This window comes from Camelus bactrianus, unplaced genomic scaffold, assembly GCF_048773025.1.
Source record: "Camelus bactrianus isolate YW-2024 breed Bactrian camel unplaced genomic scaffold, ASM4877302v1 HiC_scaffold_117, whole genome shotgun sequence".
NCBI classification, from domain to species: Eukaryota; Metazoa; Chordata; class Mammalia; order Artiodactyla; family Camelidae; genus Camelus; species Camelus bactrianus.
Window position 1 is genome coordinate 1 of NW_027413883.1, and position 21457 is coordinate 21457.

The 21457-nt window shown below is 51.1% G+C and overlaps 2 long non-coding RNA genes and 1 other non-coding gene across 3 annotated transcripts; 2 read left to right on the forward strand and 1 right to left on the reverse strand.

Moving 5' to 3' along the window:
• The first annotated feature begins 10899 nt into the window (after nucleotides 1-10899).
• On the forward strand, nucleotides 10900-14140 carry LOC141576520 (uncharacterized). The gene is made up of 3 exons (XR_012504949.1): nucleotides 10900-11088; nucleotides 13637-13794; nucleotides 13933-14140. It is a non-coding gene; the product is annotated as an uncharacterized LOC141576520 (long non-coding RNA).
• On the forward strand, nucleotides 12489-12597 carry LOC141576522 (U6 spliceosomal RNA). Its single transcript, XR_012504951.1, has one exon. It is a non-coding gene; the product is annotated as a U6 spliceosomal RNA (small nuclear RNA).
• Nucleotides 14141-16510: 2370 nt separating the features above from the next.
• Nucleotides 16511-19477, reverse strand: LOC141576521 (uncharacterized). Its single transcript, XR_012504950.1, has 2 exons — nucleotides 18578-19477; nucleotides 16511-18287 (listed from the first exon to the last, which is right to left on the reverse strand). It is a non-coding gene; the product is annotated as an uncharacterized LOC141576521 (long non-coding RNA).
• Nucleotides 19478-21457: the final 1980 nt, after the last annotated feature.

Sequence of the window (21457 nt, forward strand, 5' to 3'; positions counted from 1 at the left end):
TGTTTTATTGTATTGTATTGTATTGTATTGTATTGTATGTTTACATATGTACGTATGTAAGTAAGTATGTATGTATTCCGGTCTGTCTGTCTGTCTGTAGGTCCATCCATCCTCCGAAGGTATACCAGTCATGTCGGCCAACACACTGACAGATCTCGAGTCTTTTCTGTCAGAAAGATATTAAAGCACGTCCCCTTCGACTCATGGAGCCAGGAACGAACGCTTCCGTATCTCATCTTCTTTGGAAACGATCTAAACATTCCAGGGACGTCGCCAGATGCTTCAGTTGCAAGGGACCAAAAACTACGTGGAGGAGGCACCAATTTTTCAGAGATGGACCGCCTCCCACACACACACACACACACTACCCCCTCGGACTGCTTGGGGTGTAACACTTCCTGAGACTTGAGACCGAGCCAACCATCGCTCCCAGACTCTTTTTTTTTTTTTTTTTTTTTTTTCCTGGCTGACACGTTTCATGACAGAGATAACCCACAGGAACTTAATGGATTCGGGGTAAACCTAGGGAGGCGAAAAGTTTCACCTCGAATGCTGCTCGTCACAATCAAGACATGGCTCTTTTCACGAGACCGATCCCTTGACATTTGCTTTTCTGGATGAAAGGATCTGTCCTAGATCATGTCAACCTGAAGGAAAACATTTGGGTTCCTTCCTGTTCGCATTCCCTGCCTGCATGTTCCCTTGAAAACCAGTTCCATAGAGCTCTTTCATGAATGAACTCTGGCAAGTGTATGTGGAGGAAGAAACATGCCAGGCCTACAAGCCGGGGACATACACAAGTGCCTACATGCATACATGCATACATGGGACCGAGCCCTTTCCAGATCCTTGGACGGCAGTACCATAGAAATGAGGATGGCTTCCACAAGACTCTCAGGCAAGCCAAGCTCTTTTGCGAAAGCGATAGCTTGTGCACAAAGGAGAAGGTGGCATGAGGGGAGAGGGAGGGGGAGTGCCAGCTCCCTGAGCAGCAGGGGCCATGCTTTTCTACCTAAAGGAAGGGCTTTGTCTCAGGATCACTGATCACTTCCACAAATCATCCGATATCTTGGATCGGCCGCAGGCGGCTCCAGGGTGAAGAGCCATCGCCCCAGGCTCTGTGGGGAATAGAGAAGACTTCCGTGAGGGGAAAGAAACGCATGAGAATTTTCTGCAAGAAAGCTCAGGAACAGATAATGTAAACACGGAGGGTTGAGCTTCCTGTCTCGTGACAACTAGGTCTACTGGGTCATGTCACAGAGAGCAAGCGAATCCTTTATTCCCCTGAGCCTTTTTCTTTTTCTTTCTCTATCTTTCTTTGTTCTTTGTTCCCTTTAGAGTGTGTGTGTGTGTGTGTGTGTGTGTGTGTGTGTGTGTGTGTGTGTGTGTGTGTCTGTGTCTGTGTCTGTGTCTGTGTGTGTGTGTCTGTGTGTGTGTCTGTGTGTGTCTCTGAAACTCAGGTACTGCCCTGTCTCATACAGACGAGACCAGCAGATCGACATGACCAGAGATTTTGTAGCTTTCATTTAAAAACTATAGGTCACTCACGAGTCGGGTAGGACGGGTGCTGCGTCCAGCGCAGCTCGGGACCGTGTCTGAGGACGGGCGACGCAAGAATTAAGAAACAAAGAGACCAAGTAAAGAGCGAAAATGGGACCAGGGGACTCAAGGTCTCGTGGATCTAGAGTGCCAAAAGCCTGGTCGACATCCTGTTTATTGGGAGTATACGGCTCAGGGAAAAAAAAAAAGAAATGCGATCAAAGAGGTGGGGCTTTAGATATTTCATGCCAGAAGCACGAAGTTCTGCTTGCTGGCTAACTGATTCATTTCAGGCCTATCCCTTCCAGGAACAATCACCCTCCTCGGGGGATGCAAAATTTCTAAGTGTATCCTGTGATTGCCTCTGGGACATCTCGAGATAGCAAATATTTCCCCGGGGTTAAACCACATGCTTTCCTGCCAGAACCAAGTTCTGTTAATGGATGATCTGGCTTCCCATGACCGTCCATTGTTTTACCCTAAGGAAATATCTGCCATCTGTTGCGCCCTCACGGTCAATCTCAGGATTGCCCCTCACACAATTTCTTGAGCATCATACATGTTATAGGTCATCGACTGTGTAAAACATGAAAACAAAGCAGGCGTGTGCATTTTTAAGCAAGTAAGTGTGAATGTAAGATTTTACGCTCATGGAAATGCTGGTGCAGCTTGGTTTCTAGTTGCTGGTTCTCCAGCAGCTTGTTTCCCAGCAGACGCGTAGGACACTAGAGAACCCACTCACTCAGAAAGAACCGATGGGACGGGTAAGGTTTTTCGGCTCAGAGGGTGAAAGCTTTTAAACTCTGTGTGGAAAAAAGACGTTTCAGGTGTATATTTCTCCTTAAGAAGGCTGCGAATTAGAGTTTCGACGAGGGAGACCACGCAGCAGTGTGTACGTTTAAAAAGGCCTCCGCGTGCCCCTCCCCACCCTTTTTTGTTTGTTTGTTTCTTCCATTCGGTTTCAGGTTCTACCTGATTCAGCCCCCTGGCCTCAGTCTCTGGCCACTGTGGGCTATGCAGACAGACGTTTCTGACGTTGTCGAGATGGACAAGATAAGGAGGGTTCCCCCCAGAGAACTGGGCCGCTGCTTCTATGAGATCAAAAAGCTGACCTACTCATCCAGTTCTATGTTTAGAAATTTGCTCCTTTCTGGGAAAGCGTAGAGCTCTGCGGTAGAGTGCGTGCTCAGCATGCACAAGGCCTTGGGCTCAGTCCCCAGTACCACCACTGAAAACGTATAATAAATCTAAATAATTAATTGAAACGTAGATAAAGACACCTAATGACCCGTCCCCCCTCCAAAAAGATAAAAACTTCTTGTTAAAAAATTTTTATTTTATTTTATTTTTTTATTTTTTTAGTTAAAAAGGCAGGAGGAGGACGAGGACGAGGACGAGGACGAGGAGGACGAGGATGAGGAGGAGAAATTAGCTTCTTTCCAACAAGGAGATTTCCAGGTCAAATGGAGAGCCAAATATTTCTATGTTCTAAAACTTCAGCTTTCCACGTATCCTGGCGTCAAAACGTCGGCACGGGTAAAGATTGTTCATCATTCTGTGACTATGCACTTCCTGCATTTTGGAGTGTTCATCTGTCCTTTCTCTTAGGAATAGATGATCATCAGAAATAGCAGTTCTGTTGATTAAACCCCCTTTTAACATATCGTTGTTTCCTGGTCACTAAAGTTACCTAATAATCACTTCACAGTCTATGGAAGTCAAATCATTGTGCTGTACACCCGAAACTGATAGAGGGCTGTATGTCAAACCTATGTCAATAAAACTGAAAAAAGAAAAGAAGAAGAAGAAAAGAAAAGTCTGCTTGCTCGGGGCATCCGGTAAAGGCCCTCTTTCTGAGCGCACAAGTCAACCTCGGGCCGATTCACCCTGTCCCTGAAGAAGGGCAAAAATCCTCCACTCTATCTCCCGTTAGGTCCCGGACACTAGCCAGAGTTCCTCCTCCCTCAACCCCCACCCCGTTCCTGCGTCACACTGTGTGGGCTCAGGCACACAACCTATCGCTTTCCTTTAGCGTGTGGAATGAATATCGCCCGAAGGGAATTTCCTTTGTTGTCGTTTAAATAAACTGACGTGTTAATAAGCGCTCTGGAGGGACACATTCCCTTTGACCTGATCAGCCATAGTGACATCCCATGACCCAGGAATGTACAATATCATGGATTGGAAAGGATCTTAGAATTCAGAAATCATGGTGACGTGGGTCTGATGACCTAGCTGGCTCCATACAAACCAAGAGATGAAGGTGCCCAACGTTTTCACTCGATGCTGCCTAAGTTCTTGACAGTCACTTTAAAAAAGGAAAAGGAAAATTTGCATGGCACGCTTAGTTTTGAGAATGCTATCTGACTGCATGGTGGAACGCAAGGAAAAGCCGTGACGCTCGCCCACGGTATCGAGAGAAACGCAGAACCGTGTTTCTGGTAGCTTTCTTCAACGCTGCGCAAAGGCGGGAGCGACCGCTACCTCACGCAGAGGAGGAGAGGACGGGTTTCTCGGCCCCGTCACGCAATGCCAGGCAGAAGAAGCCTTCTCCGATGAGACAGAAGCGTGTCAAAGCGCATCCCTGCGTCGAAGGCTTCGGTTTCCCGGGGAAGGGGGTCGAGCCGAGGGACCCAGGCCCCCACGTCAGTCAGTCTTTCACTGGATTCACTGGCCTCGCTGTTACTCCTCAGCGATGGCCCCTCAGATTGCTCTCGTGTGTCTTTACCTTCTGGCTTTAGGAAGGACTTTAAACTTCGGCTGAGGGGCGGGACACCCAGAAGGGTTCTTTCAGTTCACCCCATCTTAGGTATTGCCATATCCAACACGTTGGTTTTCATCCCATCGTGGACCTACCTACCGGAGAGTTTCGCTGCTTAAAAGTCCCCTGTGCTCCACCTATTCATCAACAACCCCCCGCCACAACACACACACACCCGCACACACACACACCCACACAGACAACCTTCACCACCACCACCCCCGACCCCACTCATCTTTTCACCCTCTCTGGGGCTTTTGCCCTTTTGAGAATGAATGTCATCCAGAGCCGGTACCCTACAGGATGCCACCTTTTCAGATTGGCTTCTTTCAGGGAGTCAGGGGCACGCAGAAACGGCCCCGCCTGTCTCCCACAGGTCTCTCGGCTCCACGGGTCCCTGGTTTCCTTTTTAGAGCCAAATCACATGCTGTGGCACGGACCTAGCCCGGGCTACGTGTCCCTTCACCTCTTGAAGGACGCGTCTGTCCCGGTCGCCTCCACGGTTCCGGCAGTGATGAAGCAAGCCCCTCCACACCCCCACCCCCACCCCGCCCACCGTCCAGGTCCGTCCGCGTTCAGGTTTCCGCGTGGACGGAGCCCCGAGGGCTAGGCCTCAGGGTGAGAGTGGTATGGCGGGTGGCAGGTGGCGCACTGAAGGGTCCCAAATCCGGAGGATGCCGGCAAGGAAGGTCGCCAGGTCAAAACCTTCCTTCCCTCCCTCCGTCTCCTTAGGGTGGATGGCTGGGCCCGTGAATTCAGAGAGGACACGAGACACATGCTGTGAGCCGAGATTTCCAAGCCAGGAGACCTGGTGGAGGGTAAAGAAACGAGTTGATTGGGGGGGGGCGGGGGCGATGGGGGGGGGGGGGCTCTTAGGACTGCAGCCCAGGAGACACAGATGCAAGAAAGAAGCACTGGAAGTGTGTGTCATCAGACTACCCCACGGGGCAAGTGGAGAAGGGGAAACGAAAGAAAACACACCACAAGAGCAAGGCGGGAACTTTGAAACGACCAGGCTGCGGCTAGCAGCTGCTGGCAGATTTGTTTTTGAAACCGGTTGGTGGTGCCCTTGAGCTTGATACAGTTCTGACCACTCATGCCCCCCCTCCCCCCATTGATGCCGGTGTCGGGACCCAGGGGAGGCCACCCCAAACATGTATGTGCCTCCGTGGCACACGGATGGGTTAGAAATGAGAGTGACCGAAGAAGCCGAGGGGCCAGCAGACGCAAGAGGGACCCTCAGACTCTTCTTTCTGTCTCCCTGAAAGCGGGAAATCGATCACTTCCGTGGAGGGTGCCCTCCCTGCATCTGGACTTAGGAAAACACCCTGATCACCCACTGAGAGCCTTCAGGCCCCGGAAGCCTAGAGAAACCAACCAACCTCGTGACTTCTTTCAGGGGCTTCCCCCCCTCCCCAAAACCCAAACTCCGTCTCGATTCTTCACGGACGGGTCACCCAAAACCAAAGGCTCTCAGCCCGGCCCATTTCGCACAAAGGGCTGATTTCTTGTCCTAAAACGGAGAAAAGCTGCCTGCTTCGGGGACACATGAGTGCTTGAATGAAAGACAGTAGGTTCCCTGTCGCTCCTGCTCAACGATCCGTCTGGGGTCCATTTTTGGATCAGTCAAGCCCAGAGAACTCAAGATGTGTAGAGGGAGGGGACAACGTCCCCCTCCCTGAAACAGGACTATGTCTGCAACAAAGTTCCTCCCACTGGCCGTCCAGCTCCATTTTGGATGACTGAATCCTGGTTCACCTCATTTGGGTGTTTTGTTTTTGTTTCTGTTTTTGTTTTTGATTAATAGACTTTATTTCCTAGAGCAGTTTCAGGCTCACAGCAGAATTGAGCAGAAAATACAGAGAGTTCTCACATAGCCCTCCCCACCCACACATATATCCTCCACTCCCCTCAACATCTCTCATCGGTGTGGCCTATTTGGTAAAACTGATGATCCGACATGGACACGTTATTATCCATCAAAGTCCATAGTTTACAGGACGGTTCACTCTTGAGGTTGTACGTTCTATGGGTTTTGACAAATGTACAATGACATGTAGCCACCACTATGGTATCCTACAGAATAATTTCATCGCCTTAAAAATCCCTCACGCTGCATCTGTTCATTCCTCCTTCCCTCCCTCTCCCCAAACCCCTGGATACCATGATCTTTTGATTGTTTCTAGAGCTTTGCCTTTTCCAGGATGTCATTTGGTTGGAATTGTACAGTTGGTAACAATTTTCAGACCGGTTTCTTTGATTTAGTAAGATGTCTTTTAAGTTTCTTCCATGTCTTTCACGGCTTGATAGCTAATTTCCTTGTCTTTCGTTCTTTTTTATTTATTTATTTTTTTAAAATGTTTTTACTGCACATATATTTTTAATTTACATATATATGTACTGTTCATTGTTTCCAGGAAGGTTTAGAGCTTTAGCTTTTTAAACTTACATACTTATCAAAGGAATAAAGCCAACCACAAAAGAAGAATGAATTCAAAAAGATACACACACCCTGCTATTAACAGCAACATCATTTATGATTGCCAAGATACGGAAGCATCCTAAGTGCACATCAATATTTGAATAGATAAAGAAGAGGGGACACACACACACACACACACACACACACACACACACACACACACATACACACACGTAATGGAATACAATTCACCCATGAGAAAGAAGGATATTTTGCCATTTGTGGCCCTTCCTTTCCTTTTTTTTTTTCCCCCTCCACTTTAAAAACCAGAATTTTATAACTGGGATAAACACTTCCATTGAGTCAAAAACAGTAAAATGCCAAAAAATAAACTTAATCGAGGAGGTTATCTATACTCCAGAATCTGAAATGACACAAAGAAATGGAAAGATGCCTTGTGCTCTTGCATTGGAAGAATCAATACTATCAACATGGCCACACTATCCAAAGCAATCCGCAGGTTCCATGCAACCCCTGTCAAAATACTCACGACATTCCTCACAGAACTAGAACAAACAATTTCAAAATTTTTAAGGAACAACGGAAGACCCTAAACAGGCAAAGCAATCTTTCGAAGGTCTCCTCTCCCTCCCTCCCTCCCTCTCTCTCTCTCTCTCTTTCTCTCTCTCTCTCTCTCTCTCTCTCTCTCTCTCTCTCTCTCTCTCTCTCCCCCCCCTCTCTCCCCCTCTCTCTCTCTCCCTCTCTCCCCCCCTCCCTTTCTCTGTCATCTTTTTGGTCTCTTTCCTTAGGATTTGATGACTTGAGACCATCCTTTATCATTCCTTGTAAAGCCGGCTTGATGGTGCTGAAATCTTGTAGCTTTTGTTTATCTGTGAAGCTTTTGATTTCTCCCTCAAATCTGAACGAGAGCCTTGCTGAATAGAGTATTCTTACCTGTCAGTTTTCCCCTTTCATCACTTTAAGTATGTTGTGCCACCCACTTCTGGCCTGTAGAGTTTCTGCTGAAAAATCAGCTGATAACCTTACGGGAGTTCCCTTGTATGTTATTTGTTGCTTTTCTCTCGTTCATTTTAATATTTTCTCCTTATCCTTAATTTTGGTCAATTTGATGACGATGTGCCTCGGTGTGTTCCCGTATGGTACTCTCTGCACTTCCACCTCATTTGGTTATTTAAAGGATCTTCAGTCTGTTCAATTCATAGGAGAGAACTTCCACGTGTATTTCTTCTCAGTTTTATGAAACAAAGAAGGACCCAGGAAACTGGCAAAACATAAATGCTTTTCTATTGGGTTGAGCAAAGACAGGCCCTGGCCGGGGACGGGGGGGGGGTGCTGGAGGGTCGGGGGGGCGGTGTAGAGAAGGATATAGATCATTGTTAGAGTGCCTGCTTAGCATGCATGATGCCCTGGGTTCAATCCCCAGAACCACCATTAAAATAAATAAATAACCTAATCAAACCCATCCCCCTCCTCCCCCCCCCCAAAAAAAAGAAGGAGAAAAGAGTGAGAGACAGAGACAGAGACAGACCATCGGGAAAAGTAGCTGCACTAATACTTCCAAGAAACAGGACAACATAAAGATAATGGAAGAAATGCTGGATAGTGAACAGCCACGGGTGGTTGGCACAGACCCATAGCTTCTGGACTCGCTAAAAAAAAAAAAAAAAAAAAGAATATGAGAATCATATGGATCAGGAGATTGGGTCTGAATTTTGTGCCGTTTGACTTGTGCCAGTTACAAAGGTCATGCATAAGGAAGATGACTGGCTACTTTATTGTCTGAAATGAGACACTTGAAAGTGAAAGGAGGTGCTATACAATCGTGCCTGGACTGGGATTTTTCTAAGGGAGCCCAAATCCTTTACAATATATATCATGTTTTCAAAAATGAATATCATTCCTGGACAAGATTTAAGCAATTTTTTTCTGTGTTATCAGTAAACATTTTTAAAAAATCAGTAAGAAAGGAAGAGGGAGAGAGAAAGAGAGAGAACAGGAGTAACTATACGCGCGCGCGCGTGCGTGCATGCATGTGTGTATGTGTGTGTGTGTGTGTGTGTGTGTGTGCGCGCGTGTGCGCGCACGTGTGTTGAGGTGGGGGCCTAAAAGAGGGTGAGGATTCTTTTCATCGAGGTCTGTTTGTACAGAATTCTCTCCTTCTCCGCTTTACACTGTGAAGGAAAAGCCCAGCTGGGCTAACAAGCTAAGTCGCAAATCTAAGTGTAACAAGTGTCGGATTACTGATCTGAGTTCTGCTGGGCTAACTCGTAAATCTAAATTAATAAGTGCCGGTTTGCTGATTCCCTGTTCATATTTTGCTAGCCAGCTGGATTTTCAAAGAGACATATCTGGCCTTGAAATGTTGGTTTGCTGCCTCACTGCCTCTACTTTCGTGATAATGATGTTGCTAAAGCTATTGCGTGCCTATTGGCCGAATACCCCAAGCTGGTACTTAACCCTATAAAACCTCATGTGCACGTCTTGGAGGTGCTCAAGGCTTAGGAGCAGAAGCCCCTCTGAGCCCGCCGGCGTAATAAATCTGAGTACTCCAACCCTCCGAGTGGTGCTTGTTTCTTGGCTGGCCTGTCATTTCCATAACAGCACCGTTGACAATAAGAACGTCACTCTCGTTCCGGCATAAAGAAGACATCTGGGGAGGGTGGGGTGGGGGGGTGGGGTGTAGATCTATGTTATGTCCTGATTCCAGGAAGGAAAGGGGCAAGAGTCGGCGTGCCCTTCTTTCTGGGGTATCTGTCTGTTCGCTTTTGGTGTTCTGCTGGTTTGGTTATTTCAGCTTTCTGTTTGGTTCCTTTCACAGATCCAGTGGCTCAAAACAGCATTCTGATTTTCTTTTCTCCTGGGGTTTGGTTTTTGATAGGTAGAGGGACAGGGCCCACGCAGGGGTGGGGGTGGGGGGGTCACTGTGCCGGAGAAAGGGAGGCGGCTGTGGTGAAATCATCGAGCAGAGGGGATTTCTACGAGAGGGACTCTCCGAAGTGAATGGGGTCCAAGGAGATCAGCAGGGTTTCTGTGTGCTCGTTTGGTTTTGTTCGTGCGTGTGTTTGTTTTTTCTGGACGAGGCCAAAGAACTCTTCAGGTGGAGGTGTGTGTCCAAAGGGTCTGACAGGATGGGAGGATGCGGGGCGAGTCAGTCCATGTGCCCAGAAAGAGAGAGAATCTGTCATAGCTGAGACTCAGGCCTTTTTCAGACCTCGGCCCAGAGAGCAGTTCGGCTCCGAGCATTCACGGAGAAGTTCGCCGCCACCTCAGTCCTGTCCCCCACCCCCGCCCTCCCCCACGCCTCAGCCCCCAGTGAAGGAGGAATCATGAAGTGGCCGCACTTAGGCTAAGCCAATTTTTGGCTTTATGCTTACTGCTTGCTTTTAGAACGATCAGCAAACTCGACTGACCAGACACCGCTCCCAGCTCCAGGCCCACTGTTAAAAACAGCTAAAGTTGTCGATTCTAACTGTTTGATTTGACCTTCCTCTGATCGTTCAACTTGACAATCATGTTTGGCGTCTGAGTCTTTCCCCAGGAAGGGAGTCACGGGAGGATAAGCTCAGGAGAACGACCAGCCCCCTCCCACCCCCCACCCCCCACCCCGAGTTCCTCCGTGGCGCTGGTGCCACCAGGTGAGTCTGACCAGATAAAGAAGGTCACGGGCTGATGACCTACTAGACCACCAGGAGGTCCCATGTTACCAGACACTCATCCAGATTTAGGAGGAAGTTTCATCAGAGACCCTTGTTATCATGAGCACCTTTTGTGCTCCCGCCTGTTGTGATTCCCTTTCATGCTCCAACCTGTTCGTCCACAGAAGCATGAAACCCCAACCCCAAGACGGGTTCACAGTTTGGAGGGCACTAGCCTGCTGTGAGTCCCCTTTGCCCAGCAAAGCAATCAAGCTGCCTCTTTTCTTCTAAACTCTAAGACCCTGTCTCTGGGTTATTTGGCTCGTCAGGGACGGGGTGGGGGAGGGCGATCTTTCGGCAACACCCGCAGAAGTTTCCCTGAGTGGCAGGAACCAGCGTGGCCCTCAGGCCTCAGCCCCGCAGGCAGGCAGGCAGGCAGAGTTGGAGCGACCGTTGGTCCCGCCCCCGCCCGCGCACCACCACCCCCCGCCCCCGCCGCTGCTTCCGCCGCCGCCCCCGCCGCCGCTTCTGCCGCCGCCGCCGCCGCCGCCGCCGCCGCCGCCGCCGCCGCCGCCTCCCAGGCCTTCTCCACCGATCGGTCCCAAATCGACTGACTGTCTCCTGGAAGCGGGGGCGGGGACGTCAGGAGGATCCATTCGGCAGGGCCTCGTTCAATCGCTTCATTCAAATGCAGAAAGCTCTGTGCTCAGGTCAGAGCCTTTGACTTGGCCTCCGGCTCCTCTCTGTTGAACGGCTTTTGTTCTTTGGTTTCAATTTCCCCACCCTTAGGCCACCCCGTCCCAACTGCACGGAGGGAGGCGGGAGGGAGGGGGAGAATCTCGCCTGGTCTCAGGCCAAAGGAGTCCCCTCCTTTTCCTAATCTGGGTAAACCCCACTACACCGTTTGAGAATCATGGAAGGGCATGGAAGCAGACCTCTGACTTGATAGATTCCTCTGGGATGGGAGACTTTAAAAAAACAAAATTCTTTTTCCCCTGCTTCCAGGGAGGCAGAAAGGAGGGCCAGAGTGTTCCTCTTGCCTCGGGCAGTTCTTTGTTTGTTTGTTTCTTTCTTTTGTTAAATCATTTTTTTTTTCCTTTTTTTCTTCCAGTTTTATTGAGACAGAGTTGACATACAGCAGTGTATACTTTTGGGGGGGGGCGGGGAGAGGAATTCGATTTTATGTATTTATTTTTGACCGGAGGTACTGGGGATTAAACCCAGGACCTTGTGCTTGCTTGCTAAGCACACACTCTACCACTGACCTATACCCTCCCCCTTGGCCAGTTGTGAAGTCCCTTTCATTCAGCATAGTCCATCGGGCACATTTTGGGGCAGCCTACTCTGGACCCCAACATTTCCCTATTCTGTAACTTCCCTGGAAGTTTTACACATTAAAAGCTGGGCTGTTGACTGTGCGTGTGCGTCCATGCGTGCGTGGGTGCGTGCGTGCGTCTGAGCGTGCATGCGTGCGTGTGGTGTGGGGGCAGGAGGGAGGGAATAGTTTCCTAGAGGGCCTGCGTTTCATGGACCCAGTTTCTTAGTTCTGAGAACAGGTCTGTTCAAGGAAACAGTTGTAGTATCTCGTCTCAGGAGGCGGTGGTGTCGATGGGCTTCTGAAGCTAGGCCTAGGGAGCAAGCAGTCAGGTATCGCCTAAGAGGCACTTGTGTGGAAAACCAAAGTACAGCACAAAGGTTAATCATTGGAGCAGATGAGAAACCAGATTCAGGGCCGGGAGTAGGGGGTCAGTCTGGTAGGAGATTTCCACACATCGGGGTCATCGAAACGGCTCGAGCAGTATGAAATGCCTCTGATGATGTCCTGGGGTGTTCGGCTCAACTCTCTGAGCGGCTCCTCCAAAAACAGGCCCTAGGATGGTTTCCACAGGAGCTGTTGTGGCCATTTCTCTGACGTTTACCTCCCGTTGCCCAGCTTCAGTCTGCAGGGCTTCAGGAGACGGAGCATTTTAGTACTCAATGATGCCAAGACAAAAGGGTGAGAGAAAATGGGAAACGTTCGTGGAGATGGTCCTAGGCAGATAGTGGAGGCAACTAGAAGACTTTCAGTCTCCGGGCCGGCTTTCAGGTTGAGACAAAAACCCTAAGGCAAGCGCTTGCTGCCACAGCACATCGACTAACACGGGAACCATCCAGAGAAGATCAGCACGGCCCCTGAACGTGGACGACACACACACATACGTGAAGCGTTCCGTAGCTTTAGTGATGTCAGTCACCCAGAGAAAGACAGATATCCTATGCCATCACTTCTAGATGGGATCTGAAAGTAAGTCAAGACACCCATCCATACATAAATAACTCCATTTTAAAAAGACTCCAAGGAACCTATTTACAAACCAGAAACAGACTGGACTCGCAGACATGGAAAAGAAACCGATGGTTAACACAGGGGACAGGGTAGGGTGGAGGAACGGGGGAGGGCAGAGGGATAAATCAGGAGTTTGGGATTAGCAGATATAAACCACCCTATACAAACTAGGTACACAAGTAGGTCCTACTGTCTAGCACAGGGAACTATGTTCAATAGCTTGTAATAACCTATCCTGAAAAAGTATACGTGTGTGTGTGTGTGTGTGTGTGTGTGTGTGTGTGTGAATAAGTGAATCACTATGCCGTACGTCATAAATGAACACAACATTGTAAGTCAACTATACTTCCATTGACAGAGAGTTCCTACAATAAACAGGCAGGCAGGCAGGCAGGCAGGCAGGCAGGCAGGCAGGCAGGCAGACAGACACAGACACAGACACAGACACACACACACACACACACACACACACACACACACACACACACACACACACACACACACACACACACACACGCCCCACAGACACAGGGGAACCCTAAGGAAAACGAGTAGCACTAGTATCTCTTATCCATGCATGTCTATCCCAGTTTAATGGAAACCTAAGTTTTTGCCTCCAAGTCAATGATGCTAATAACTCTGCTGCCAAGAATAGAAAAATCCTCACGGAGGATTTCTGAATCCCAGAAGGGTCAGGGAGGGAGAAAAAGAGAAAGGGTTCCATTCTGCTGACAGAGGTATGATAGTTACCATGTGGGTGTCCGCCTCTAAAAGGAAAGGAAGGGGAAAAAACAAAAGTTTATTTTCCCTTGTATCTGAAAAGAAAAAAATTTAAAACTCAATCCTCTTGGAGACAAGAAGTCGTACACACCTCATGTCACTGATTCTCCTCCTCCACCTCCTCCTCCTCCTTCCTCTACTTCTTCTTCTAGTCTATACCTCCCATGGATTCTGACGACCTTGCCTGATGATGGCGGGTGATGGGGGCAGAGATCGATCCTTCTGAGAAGTAAGTTGGCAAGCGCTTTAGTGAAGCCTCGTAGGATTTACCCAGTGAAGCGAGTGCCTTCGTCCCTGGAGGCTGCGGAAAGTATGTCCCCAAGTCACATACGCATGTGTTTGTCTTTTGTTGTCGTTGTTGTTGTTGGTGGTGGTGGTGGTGGTGGTGGTGGTGGTGTGTGTGTGTTTGTTTGTTTGTTTATTTGTTTGTTTGTTTGTTTGTTTGTAGCAGTGTCCTGGCCATGCTGAGGGCATCAGGCTTGCAGCGGGGGAAGGAAGGCTTCAACCCCTTTGGAAGTCATACCTACCATCCCAAGAACGTCTGGATGACCCCTACTATGTGGCAGTTGAATGGGGGCCAGTTACTGGGGTTCAGCGGGTCCAGAGAGAGGAGGTCTGAGGCCTCTGGGGACAAAAAGTTTGTACGTATGTATGTATGTATGTATGGCCAGTTGACTGTTTTTGCGGTCCTATAGGAATCTTCCTGCCCCTGTCTATTGAACAATGGGAGTCATCTTCCAAGTGCCCTGACACCAGACACCACGGTGGGTGAAGGAATGCGGGTGGGGTGGGGGTGGGTGGGGGAGGTCATCCAGGGAGCTGGGAGAAACCGAGCACGTCCGTGGGTCGGTGGGTCGGCCTGTCGGATGGTCGCCATGCTGGGTTTCCCCTAACCCAGGCCATTTGCCGAATGGACAGAACAGACTGGGGCCACGTGTGCCACCCACCCTCTTTCCGGAGGCTGTGGTCCACTGTGTTTGCATGAAAGTCAGTGAAGGAGGCATCTCCTCGGGACTCGGTTCCGTCCCTTTCACGAGAGCCTCCACTTTGGATGACAGCCAGCCAGCCAGCCAGCCAGCCCTCGATGCCAGGGCAGTAGACGACTGCCAGGAATATCCCATCCTTTCTGGAACCCTGAGTGTACCCACCTGTACAGACACAAGGCTGAAGAATACATGACGTTCCTTCCTAGTTGACAGCACTCCCCATGTCACTGAAACAGTGTCCAGTACGCTGACGTCATCTCCTCCCTCTCCCACACCCCCGCACGCGCACAAACACGCGCGCGCGCGCTGCGCACACACACACACACACTCTGTCTGTCTGTCTGTCTGTCTGTCTGTCTGTCTGTCTGTCTGTCTGTCTTCTAAGGATGGAGAAGAGTTTGCTGAGCTATTTCGGGTGCCCTCTCATCCTAGTTCCTATCTCCAAGTTGGTTCAAAGTCCAAAAGGCGGTCAAGCACTTAATCAGATAGGTCCCTCGTAAAGAATGCCTCCCACATCACGACGACAGGCTTCTTAGGCCAGCCGAGAAGCTCCTTCAGTTCTGCGCCCATCTTGGCTCTAAGTTGATATCAGTCTGTTACGGAAATGACAGGCCAGCCAAGAAACAAGCACCACTCTGAGGGTTGGAGTACTCAGATTTATTACGCCGGCGGGCTCAGAGGGGCTTCTGCTCCGAAGCTCTGAGCACCTCCAAGACGTGCACATGAGGTTTCATAGGGTTAATTACAAATATGGGTCTATTCGCCAATAAGACTCAAACAACAAAAAGCAAAGGATCAGTACACTGGAGCTTATCAATTTGGAACAGATCACGTTACTGACACTTGTTGAGCTTGGATTTACGAGTTAGCTTGTTAGCCCAGTAAACTGACACTAAACTTCAGATTTACGAGTTAGCCCAGCAGAACTTAGATCAGTAAACGGACACTTATCACACTTAGATTTGTGACTTTAGCTTGTTAGCCCAGCTGGGCTTTTCCTTTACAAGTCCTCCAGGATCCAAGAAAGCCACGTTGGAAAACAAGTGGTGATTCTGATGGGACAGGAGATCAGTCATTTGGGGGCGAAGGGTGGGGTAGGGAGACATACCAGCCTGTCTGTCTGTTTTCACCCAGTGTGGGAGCCGTCCCAAAGAGATAACTCGAGAAGAGAGAAACAGGGAGTTGACAAAGAACACGTGCAGTGTCGTGCCCTCCCCCCCCCACCCCAGGAGAAGGCCAAGCCAGAAGTCCCTCCGGATGGCGGGCTCCGGACTCCAGCTTCCAGGGGAAGCGATTTTTTTTTTCCTCCCCATTTCAGGCCCGGAAGAAGAGGGAGAGGCAGAGTGTCCTTCTCGGGCATCCGCTGTTTCTGAAGCACGCTTGTTGCCAAAAGATCGGCCCCCATCCCCGACGAGCCCAAGAATCCAGAGACAAGGTCTTGGAGCTTAGAAGCAAAGAGGCCATTTTATCACTCTGCCGGGCAAAGGGGATTCACAGCAGGCTAGCGTCTTCAAAACTGTGTACCCACCTTGGGGATGGAGTGGGTGGGGTGGTTCTAGAGCCATAGCTCAAACAATCGGGCATCGATCACCATCCACAGAATCGTTTTCTCATCAGAAGACTCAGAATGGTGTCACGATGCCTCCAGGTGACCCATTCTATAGAGGCTGGTGGTTAGATCTCGTTATCTCATAAGCACTCAAGGTGTGGCCTTCTTGGTCACTCAGGCTATTTTGTCAGGTCATTAGTCCCGTGACCGACCTTCTCCTCGGAGAAAGACTCAGAGACCCAGCATGATGATGACTTTCAATGAGTGAAATACAGTAGAAACAGTAAGATCGAGAGCTTCCAGTTTCAACAACAGGCCTGGAACCGTGAGCAGCAACCAGTCAGTCAGGACAGTTGACCGTTTTCAGGGCGAGCATAAGAAACCGAATGACACCCCCCCCAGCAAATGAATGAGTGAATGAATGAATGAATGAATGACCTAATGATCCTCCCCTCCCCCCCCGCCAAAAAAAGAAGAAGCAATCCGTTAGCCTAATTCCGGCCATTTTATTCATCCTCCTTCACCCTGAAGCCCCAGTCACCCACGTGCCACAGTGGTCTGTTTTCTGGTTTCCTCCACCCCCCCACCCCCCACCAACCACCACCCCGCCAACATCCCCCCATGCCCAACCACCGCCCCAAGTGTGGGACTGGACGGGGGTGCAGGGGGCTGAGGGGGCGGCAATGGCGGCTTGAGGTGAGGGTGGGGAGTGTTCCGCCCAGATCGTATAGGAAGCTCAAACACAGCTGCAGTACGAGACAAGATGGTAGATTTCTGTGAGTCCTCCCTCCTCTTAAAATCCGTCCTAAGGAGGAGACAGACAGAAAGAGAAACATCACCCTCACTCCCAACGCCTCCTGCGCCCTCGATGTGCCCCAAAACAACAACAAGAAAAACAAAAACAAACACGACCACAAATAAGTCGCTATCCCTGGGGAAGAAGGATTCGATGGCATGGGGATATCATTCTAAAATTCATTCCCTCTTCATCACATTTCATGGAAACCGATTGCAATCTATGAGGCCCTGTGAAGGTAGGGGTTGGGGGGGTAGGGAGGAGGGAGGGAAGTGAAGGGGGGGGAGAGGGAGAGAGGGAGGGGGAGAGAGAGAGAGAGAGAGAGAGAGAGAGAGAGAGAAAGAGCAGAGGAGAGGAGGGATAAAAGGGGAGAGGACAGGAAAGGAGAGGAGGGAAAAGAGGGGAGGGGAGGGGAAATGAGAAGAGGCGAGGGGAGAGGAGAAGAGGGAGAGGAGAGGAGTGGAGGGGAGAAGAGAGGAGTGGAGGGGTGAGGGGGAAGGGGGGAGAACAGGGAAGAGGAGAGGAGGGGAGAGGAGAGGAAAGAGAGACAAGGGAGACAGACAGACACGCATGCGCGCGCAGCGCACACACACACACAGAGAATAGCGAAATGGAGAGAGAGGCAGAGAGAGAGAGAGAGAGAGAGAGAGAGAGAGAGAGAGAGAGAGAGAGAGACAGACAGACAGACAGACAGACAGACAGACAGACAGACAGACACGGATCTAGGTCAGGGATACTACACATGGGTATTCTTCTGAGTGATTTTATGTGTTTTCTCAATCGCCACCTCTATGGAGATAAAAATCGCTCCCATAAGATGAAGGGAGTCCTTCTGCCACCGCCCACGGCCCCGCCCACCAGCACCGCTTGTGTTTGTCAGGGATTCCAAGCCAAAGCACGTGGAGGAGCGGGAGAGCTTCCTGGCAGCCCAAGGAGGAGGAAAGTCCGGCAGCATGAGAGAGGTGGTTGGCACGGGGAAGCTGGAGGCCGGCTGACGAGAAGATGGGTGAGGGGGCAGGGAGGAGGGTTTCCCAAGTTGGAGAGCCAAGACGAGGGAGGGGAGCTGTCGGTGGCTGCGTTCTGACCCCGACCCCAACCCTGACTGGAGCGGATCCCTGAAAGGAGGCGGTTCGGGCTCTCTGGCCGAGAACGCCCCTCTCTTCCTCTTTGTGCAGAAACACCTTCCGCAGACCGAGAAAGTCCATCCCGAGACCCTCGTCGGAAGAGTCCTTTCCAGACCCATCACGATCCTCCTGGGCCAAGGGGTCCAGGGGATGGGGCGGGGCCTCCATTCGATCCGTCTTCCGTCCGTCCGTCCATCCACAAGATCTTGAACATCCATGTAGGATTCTGGATGGTAGCAGTTTTCCAGGATCCTCCAAATCCTTGTAAGTCCTCTCCTGGCAGATTCGACCCCTAGGTCGTACCGCGCAGCACAGGGCACTAGATTCAGTCCCTCGGGACGAGGGTTCCTGAAAAAGACCAGGAAAAAGAAGAACAGAATCACTATGGTGTGCACCAGCCAGAAACCAGCACCACCTTGTCACTCTAACAGACTTGCAAAAGGCGGGGTAGGGAGAGAAAGTCATAGGATGGCTACCATCCCTCCCACCCCCACCCCACACGCCAAGCCCCAGACCATCGTCATCCCTGCTCCCCCTCCCCTCCCCTTTCCTCTCCCTTCCCCCTCCCCCTCCCCCTCCCCTCCATCGACGCCCGCCTCCCGCTTGTACCCCACTCCTCTGAACCCAGCACCACCCACCCCAGCCTGGACGGGCTCGGCTCAGATCGGCTCGGCTCGGCTCGGCCCGGCCCGTCCGTCCGGTCGACTTCTTCGCAGGGTCTAAAATAGCGCCCGGCCGACAGGCAGGTGGCACATGGCACATGGCAGGGGAGCGAGCGGGACGGTTCGGGATCTCTGGGTGGCAGGGACACGCGGCCGGACAACCAGGAGCACGGACGGCCTGGCGTGCGTTTCTCCGCTCGGGGGGGCCTCGACCAGAGACCGTGGTACGGGGAACGGGGACACACACACACCACACACACACCACACACACACACCACACACACCACACAGACACAGACACACAGACACACAGACACACAGACACACAGACACACACACCCACCCCTTCACCCCCACCCCCAAACCTCTGACAGCTTTCGTTTGTTTTCGGCCGACCGTCCCTCGATGAGGTACGAGTGCCTTGGCTGGGGCTGGGGGGGGGGGTGGAGTTCCTCCCTCCACAACGACCCCACACGGGCTCTGTTCTGGTCACCCGAGTCCTCTTCCAAGTCAGACCACAGGCCTCCATCACCCGGCGCGAGCACTCGGGGAAACAGTCACCATCCTCATCGCTCCGCTCCACCTCTACACGTGAAGAACTGTTCCCAGCCCACGCCACTCCACCCCACCCCACGCCCCGATGCCACCCACCGCAGTGGAGAGAAACGAGACGAATCCACAGACGTGCATCAATCCGATGAAGAAAACGACGGCCCTATTCCAAGGAAGCATAGATATCTAGGTAGGAGATTCATCGAGTACTATGGAGGCGGTGGGAAAGGGGGGGGTTGCGGTGGGGAGGGTCTAGAGATCAGGCAGTACAGCCCATGCTTAGCATGCAAAAAATAAAGGTCCAGGGTTCAATCCCCAGCACCTACTCTTCAAAAATAACCCGAGAAGAAGCAAGACGGCGGAGTAGAAGGACGCTCGTAGCTCACCCTCTCCCACAAATACACCAAAACTCACATCGACGGACCCACTCGGCCAATCAGACCACCTGCGGAACTCCGACAGAACACCGCCCTCTTCGAAAGACAAAGACGCCCAAAATCTGGTAGGAGAAAAGGAGAAAAGAAAGAGTCAAAAGCAAAACAGTGCGGGAGGGCCCGGCAGAGGAGGAATAGGGCTCGTTCGCCAGACCTCCCCGTCTCCAACGGAGAGGCCGACGGGACGGTGGGGGAGCCTCCGAGTCTCAGATCTGCCCGGAGCGCCCCTTGACCGACCGACCCAAGTGAAACGGGCACAGAGGGTCCCCGCGACACCCAGCCCGAGTCGCAGGCCGGCAGCCGGGGGCCGGGACAGGCCGCACGAGCCGGGCAGAGGACCGTGGCGGCGGCACCACGCGCCGTGGCCGGGAGGGGATACAGAGCAGAACAACCCGCCCCCCCAACCCGTCCATTACGGGGAAAGAAAGGCAAAGCAACACGGCCGGTGTGCCCTGGGGAGAGGGGCGCCGTAGCCTCCATCTCCTCAGACCCGCGGCGCCATCACCGGCCCTTCTCGCGAGAAGAGAGGCGGGGCGCAGCCACAGCCGCCATAGCCCCTGGCGCGCGGCGCGCAGCGCGCGGGCGGGGGCGGGAGCGGGGGCGGGGCCGAGACTCGAATCCGCACCCGGGGGCTCTGCAACCTCCTAGGCAGGACTGAGACTCGTTTTCAGCCTGAGGCAGATATTATATATCTGCCCCGGTACCTCAGAGAACTCGCGCCACCAAGACTAAGAAGGAGCCGAGTTTTGGAATGCAGCAGGGGCGGGGCGGTTCCACCGTCTTCCCCGAGCCCACCTACGGAGAGGAGCGCCGACCCGAGGCGGAGCACACAGCCGCACAGAGCAGCGGAGCGACCGGCGCCGGGAGAGGGCAGGCGGCCAGCCACCCTCCCTCCTTCCCGGCAGGAACGCAGCATCCGACCGCGGTGCCAGGAGGGGGCGCGATCTACTTGCCCACAGGCACCGAGGGCAGCACAGACGAGGGCGCCGACAGAGGGCCCGCGGAAACAGCAAGCTGAGTTCACGAAACAGGGCGACGACAGAAAGACTTCTCGGTGAAACCGTTAAGAGCGCACCGTCTCCAGGAGAACACATCCTTTTATTTTTTTTTTTTTTCCCTCTTTTTTTTTTTTCTTTTCCTTTTTCTTTTTTAATCTCTTTTACATCGGTTTTACCTTCTGTTACCTTTTTAACCTTTACTTTTGAACAGTCGTATACGTTTACGGTTTTAATCCCTTTTAAATGTTTCATTTCAAGTCTTTTCATTATTATTATTTTTAAACATCCACCCCCTTCCCTTTTTCATTCTCTTGGTTTTGATCTCCTGTTACTGGTTATTCACAGGTTTCAAATATTGTTTCTCGGTTTTTTTCCTCCTTTTTATTAAGGTTATTAAAAGACGTCTCAACTCGATCGCTATTCTGCTTCCACTTACTCTTCTATTCATGATTACACACTGTCTTCAAACCTTTTCTTTCTCCCGTCTTTTAAAATCCTCTGTTTTATCTTTTGTTAAAATCTGTTCTATTTCCGATTACCTTTTAAAAATTTACTTTTGAAACAATTGTATATTATTTTCTGATCTTTTCTATTTGTTTTTAAAGGCTTTTAGAAGACGTCTCAGCTCAATTGCTATTCTGCTTCAACTTGCTCTTCTATTATTGATCGTACACTGTTTTCAAACCTTTTTTTCTCCATTCTTTTAACATCCTGCCCCCACCCCCTCTCTCCCTCTCCCCCTCTGTCTCTGTCTCTGTCTCTCTCTCTCTCCCCCTATCCCCCTCTCTCTTTTAAAGTTTTATGCCTGCCTAGGCTTTCGATAAATACATAAACTCCTTAAGGACACCAATAGATAACTGATACTCCTTAAG